The following is a 7,003-nucleotide window of genomic DNA, read 5'->3' as shown; positions in this document are numbered from 1 at the left end:
TTCTTCTCTGCTGTAGGTGTTAAAAATGTTGTTGTTTTCTGTGCTTTTTTTCCTGTTTGTGTATGTCCATTGTTGTATCAATGCTCTCAATGACTCCATCAGTGTTGTGATTGGTAGCTCTCTAGCTGCCAATTTGCTGCATTTAGAGATTCAGCAATGTTTGAAGTCATAGTTGAATACCTGTTGTTTTTGTAGTGGTATCTTGACCATTTGTGGTATCCAACTTGTTGTAAATATGGTCTTACACGGATGTCCAAGCTGTCCAACTCGCTCATATGGTATTCAAATTTCCTCTCTGTGTATGCTCTGGCTGCAGCGAAGAATGGTTTGTCCAGCTTGCTTGCATTCTTCTTGAAGGTTGCTTTTAGGTTGCTTAACAGGTGGTATACACAATAGCAATGTGTGATTTCTGGAAATACTTGACAAGCTGCCTTACTTATGCTCTCATGTCTATCTGAGATCAAGCACTGTTCCTCTCTAATCCCATATGTTTCTCTCACTTTTGTGAAAAACCATTGCCATGAGTTGTTGTTTTCTGAATCCACAACAGAAAAAGCTAGTGGAAAAATGTGCCCATTTGCATCCTGTGTACAAGCAGAGAGCAATGTACCTCCATATGTTTATTTAAGGAAAGTTCCGTCAACAACTATTATAGGTTTGCATTTCTTCCATCCTTTTATTGATGCATCCAGTGCGACAAACAAGTACTTGAAGCTGTTGTCATCCTCTGTTTGCATGTGCACTATTGTTCTGGGATTAGTTTTTTGCAACATGTGCAAAAACCGGCGAACTGCATGATTCGTTGGCTTTTCCTCGTAATTCTTCTTGCGCGTGCTCTTTGCTTCTCCATGCTTTCATGTAGTTCATTCTCACCTCATACTTGTGTTTCATTTCTCCTCTGATGTCTTGTGGCGTTTGAGTTGTTTTTATGTTGGTGAACCGTGGTTTGATGTAGTTTCCAATCAATTTCGTTGTAGCTTGTCTCTTGTCGGCAAATCTGATGTTTAGATCACAAGTGTGTATCACCTTTCTGTCGTACTTTCGAATGATGAATGACTTTGTTGGCCCGTTTCTGGATGCTGTTAGTGCCCACTTTCATTTTGGATCCAAACAACAAATCTTGTATGTTCTTGCTCATGATTTTTTAACTCTGAATTGGAAGTTGTTCCTAATTGCATAGAAACCAAGCACACTCTGCAGTGTTTCTTTGTCTTTGTATATTTATGCTTCTTCTATTTCAGGATGTTGCAGATCTGTGATTAGTAGTTCGTAATAATCTGTGATTTCTGGTTCCTTTTTTCTGTTGTTTTCCAGTTGCTCAACCATCTCCTCTGCCACAAGTTTTGCATAGTCCATGAAGTCAAAACTTTCTCCCCCAAATTTTGGTACTGTAGCTTCAATTATATGTTGTTGATTTGTTGAGTCTTCTGTTGTTGCTGCATTGTATTCGATTGGTTGGAAGGCGCTTGTATGTGTAATTAATAAATTGTCATTTCCTAAGAATGATGCATCAATGGTTGTTGTTGGGTTGTCGATGACATTCACACACATTGGGTATGTTGTGAAGTCGGGGTCTTTCAGTTTGAGTTGTATGTAGAAATGCAGGCTTTGATCATCTTTTATCCTCAATGGTTGGTATCCTTCCTTCACTTGATATTTCAGTTGCAAAACAGTGTTTTCTTGGTTGCACTCCAGCACATCTTTGAGTTTCTGTTGCAAATCTTCATAGTTACAATTGGCTGAAATGTAATGTCCACTGGCTTCATAATTTTCATAATTCATTCGATCATCGAATTATTCATTGTAGAAGACTAAGAATGGAATGTCTTTCCTTTCCTGTGTTTTTGCAATGGTTATTAGTCCGAGGCAACGAATTTTAAAACTGGTTTGATTCAGTTATGAAATAGAGTACAAACTTACTTCTATCTCTGTCCCTTTGTTCAAGCATTGTATTTCCTGTCCTGATTCCTGATTTTGCTATTTTTTTGTTGTTAATAAACTACAAAGAAACGAGAATAAAACTATTAAGAAACTTCATTTAAATTTTGGGAAACTAACCATTTCTCAAACTGTTCAGTCCTCTATCTTTTCCAAAATAAATTCCTGCAAAAAACGTAATGAAACTATTATTAAATGATTATGCAACTGTAAACCAACTTAAAAACCACAATTCTATCCCCAAAATTACATAGTTCTTACTCATTGTCATTTTTCATCATGTTTATTCGAATCAGATCGATTTCCAACTATTATAAAACTAATTTGCTACCATTTACATAAATCTTACCTTGTATATATGCTAGCTTTTGGTACTCGTCAAGTGACACTTCTTCATGATTTGTAAACCATTTTAAAACGATAATGCAACTGTAAGGCAACGCAAAAAAATAAAAAAACCTTATTAGTATCACGTGGTTCCTTAATTAGAATCAGTTCTTGTTTATTGTTTTTACAATCTGAATTTCCTGTTGTACACCAGTGAATCAACCAGAATGCAACTGTAAATGACGTGTATCATTGTTGAAAAAAAAATTCAGTTCATACCTTTTTTTTGGATTTGAGGGGGAGCTCCAGATCTGTTCAATACAGATTTACATTGCTTCAATCTGAATTTTCGACGCTCGTTTGAGTGATATTGCACTATAAAAACCGAAATCAAATGTTGAATTTCAATTTCTCCACGGTTTTCCTGGTTTTTTTTTAAAAAATTTCTGTTTAGATCCTTGGATTTGTTCGTTTCCTATTGAAATTCGATGGAATTTATGGTTGTTCTTCGTTCGATCTGGTTTCATTCTAGTTGCGTAGCCGACTGCATCGATGGAGGTTCATTCATCCTCTCTGTTTGTTACGTGCGGCTGAAGGTAAGGTCAAGTGGTATTTTTGTAATATTTTCAATCTGGGCTGTACAAATGTTGATTGGGCCGGCCCACAGTATTGTTGTAATATTTTACCCTTTTTGAAATTTTCCTGTTTTTTTCCCTTAATTAATCTTAATTAATATTTAAGAAGAAAATAAATATATTAATAAATAAAATAAATTTAAGTTAGTATCAAATTACAGATAATTTATTAATTATTTTAATTATTTTAAGTAATTTTTAAATTAATCACAATCAATTAATAATAATCTAATAACTAAAGCTAATATAATTATCATGGTTACATATTTGATGTGAGCATTAAAATATCTTCCTTATCCAATAATTAGGCAATATAGTCACTCTTCGCGCCTAATTTAATTTTTTTAGTATTTATAATAAATAGTTACTTAAAAATATAATTTTAATATATAGTAAAATTATAAATATATTTTCTTATTTCATATTAATATTAATAATTTTATTTATTAAAAATTAAATACACAATTTTATTAATTATTATTTAGAATTATTTATTAAAAAGTTTAAAATTTATTATATATAGTATTTTAAATTGCTTTGTTAAAAAAATTATTTTTATAAAAATAAATAAAAAGGGTGGTGTAGAAAAGAATTGCGGTGTTCCCGAGAGAATTAAAAAGAGAAGAGAAAAATACTTTTGCAGAGATTTTAGAGTGCTATGTCACCGCCTCATTCCTTTCTTTTATATATATATATATATATATATAGAGATTTTTTAGAATTGATTTTTTTAAAAAATATTTTATATTTTTATAGAAAAATTATTAAAATAATAGTATAATATCAATTTGTAGATTTATGTTTTTTTTTATAAAAAAAATTTTAAAATTAAAAGAATAAAAAAGAGAAGAGAAAAATAATTTTAAAATGATTTTAAAAATGTCATATCACCGCTTTGTACTTCTCCTTTATATATATAGATTTATATATATATAAATTGATATTATATTCACTATATAATGTTATAATAATACAAGTCTAAAATCCACTACATAAATCTTTGTTTGACATTATTTTCATTAAAAAAAAAACCAAAAAATTTTGAGAACGACAAAAAATTATTTTTTGGAATTTTAATAATTTTTTCTTTCAAATTATTTTATTTCATTTTATTACAAACTTTTAAAATATTTATATTTTCTATAAATATAGTTATTAAATTTTTTTATAAAAAAATGTAATTAAAAAAAATCCAAGAAATAGTTTTAGACAACTTCAAGCAAATGATTTCATAAAAATAAGTACGGTCCACATATGTGTAAATGATTTCATTTTATTTATCTTTATATTATGTTTCTCTTATACAAAATTTCACTTATGTACAAACGTGACATTTTTTTTTTAAAGAAACAAACTTCATTAAACAGGAACCAAAAGTTTAGTGAGCACACGGGGACTCACTTCCCAAAAATTAAGCAAACCATTACAATTATGAGACAAATTCCACCTAGCAAGAGCATGGGCTGTTGTATTATTCATCCGAGGGATCCAACAAAAAGCTACATTCCTAATACCAACAGTCCTAAGAACATTATCAAAAGAAAAATGCAAGTGCCAAAGGGGGGAACTTTCCTCAACCAAAGCCTTAACCAAGGTCTAGTTATCCGAAAAGAAAGTGCCCACATCCACCTCCAGCAACGCAGCCATATTGAGCCCAAACCGCACGGCTTCGAGCTCACCCTGCAACACCGAATGAACTCGCACCTTAGAAGCAACCGCAACAAAGATATCACCTGCAACATCATAGGAAACAGCTGCAACCGCGCCATCGTCTCTCGCAGATGCAAAATCCACATAGCATCGCATTCTAGCAGGTCGAGGTAAGCCCCACCGAACTGCACAAATACCCCTTTGGTTGCTTTCAATGTCCCAGCCAACATTCAAGAGAGGTTTGTGCTCCGCAAAACTCAAATCGATTGCCTTCCGCACCTCCGCCAAACTCAGCACCCCTTTGTTATGGAAAATATCATTCCTAACATTCCACAATTTATGATACAAAATCGCACCATAAAGAAAAAACTCATTCAAAATCTTACCACCACAATCGTTTAGAAACCTTGGTTCTAAGAGCAAAGATTAGTTATAGATTCAAAATTTTGCTTTAAGAGATTGAGAAGTTATAGAAAGAGTAGTTTGAATGGGAGGGGTCGCTTGGTCAATTTTTTAGAGAATAGCAATAGCATATTTCTAAGTGGAGTTTTATTTTCAACCTCACAAATTAATAAAAAAACTTAAATTAATTTTAGAAATAAACCTTAAATTAATATTTTATAATTTTTTTACATATTGTTTTGTGTTAATTTCAATGCTTATTTTAATTTTGTCATCATATTTTTTTTAAGAAAATAATGTATATTTGTCATTTTTTATAAGAAAATTTTATATAAGTTTTCATTTGTTTTTTGTTTTTATTTAAAATATATGTTTTTTTGATATTTATTTTATATAAGTATATTTTTAAGAAAATGTGAGAATGAAAAAATTATTAAAAAAATGAGTATAAATTATGAATATATATTTTATATAAAATAAAAATAATAAAACAACATATCTTATAAGTTTTGCCAGTGTAAATAAAACTTCGCATTTTCGAGAAGAACTAAATGTAACACTATTTAAAACACTAAATGTAATTTATTAGATTAAAATTCAAAATAAAAATCCATTATTTAAAAAAAAAATTGAATTTAACACTAAATGTAAAAGAAAAAATAAGAAAAGAATATTGAAAGTAAATTATTAGATTCAATATATGTTAATTGTTTTTATATAAATTCTTAAAGAGTGTAAATATAATACCTCTTTAAAGAGTGCTTATTTTTTTATTAGAGAATTGTTAAAAAAATACTATTGATGCTTAGCACTTTCTTTGGTGTCATATCGTTATTAGTGTAAATAACTATCGAGTCCCATATAAATTATGAAAATAGCTTGTAGAGAATATCACTAACTAATTGTAGGGTGCCAACTATAGAAGGTGATGGGCACCAATGGTACCTAGCACTTCTAGACATATCACCTTACAATTCGCTAGCGATACTCCCTAAAATTTATTATATTAAATTATTTTGTATTCAATACTTAATTAAATTAATAGCAGCATTAACATATAAGAGTGTACTAAGCACCACTAAGCACCAGTGGTGCCCTTTTAATATTTCACATTTATTAAGGTGCATATCGAATAAATATGGTACACGTATCAAGTTTTTCAAAAGTGGTGTGTATTTTTCAAAAGTGGTGTGTATTGTTGGGGTAGGGAATCATTTGAATTGACAATTGACTCATTCAAAGGTAGGATCCAGCATGGGATTATTATGAAAAATAGGAAGGCAAAGAAGGGAGGCCAATATGATGGCTGGTATAGGGCATTGGGATGTCCTTGGGTTTTCACGGTTTGGTTTTATGAATGCTGTCCTGCAATGGTGAACTCTTTCTGTAAGAGAGTTTCATCTTCTATTCCAAGGATTCTGAACTGGAGCAACACCATCGTCACCAAAAATCCAACTCTTCGAGACTTGAAGGGCAAGATTTTTGATTTACCTTTGGACAAGGTAATTTACAGTTTCTTTACTGTTTCTTTTCAGTTTTATTTATGTTGTTAATTTTTAGTTTTTCCAATTGTTTTAATTTTTTTCATATTATGTTTGATTATGCTGTTCAGTTGAAGATCAAAAACATGCGTCCTACTGATGAAGAGAGGCAGCAGCTTCAACTTGACGGTTTATTTCTCGATGAATCTATTGATGACCGTGGTGTAGCGAAGCAATCCTTTGAGGGTGGGTCATCTTCAAAGAAGTCTGATTCAGCAGATATTGATTGGATGAAATCTAAGTTGGAGATGGTCATTTCGAATCAATCATCATTGGCCGAGGACTTCATATCCTTGAGGTGTTTTGTTGATTTTAATTTCAAGTCCGTAATGACTGTAATTAAGGATATCCAGGAGAAGGTTAATGCCATTCATCGTCGTCCTTCTGATGAGGTATTTATTCATATTTTATTGTTTAGGTTTTTTCATATTTTTTTTTAAGTTTCTTTACTGTTTTATTTAAGTTTCATTTATGTTGGTTGATACAGGGAAAGTCATCGGATGGATTAGT

The sequence above is a fragment of the Cannabis sativa genome, chromosome X (genome assembly GCF_029168945.1).
Source record: "Cannabis sativa cultivar Pink pepper isolate KNU-18-1 chromosome X, ASM2916894v1, whole genome shotgun sequence".
NCBI classification, from domain to species: Eukaryota; Viridiplantae; Streptophyta; class Magnoliopsida; order Rosales; family Cannabaceae; genus Cannabis; species Cannabis sativa.
Note: the sequence above shows the minus strand (reverse complement) of the source record.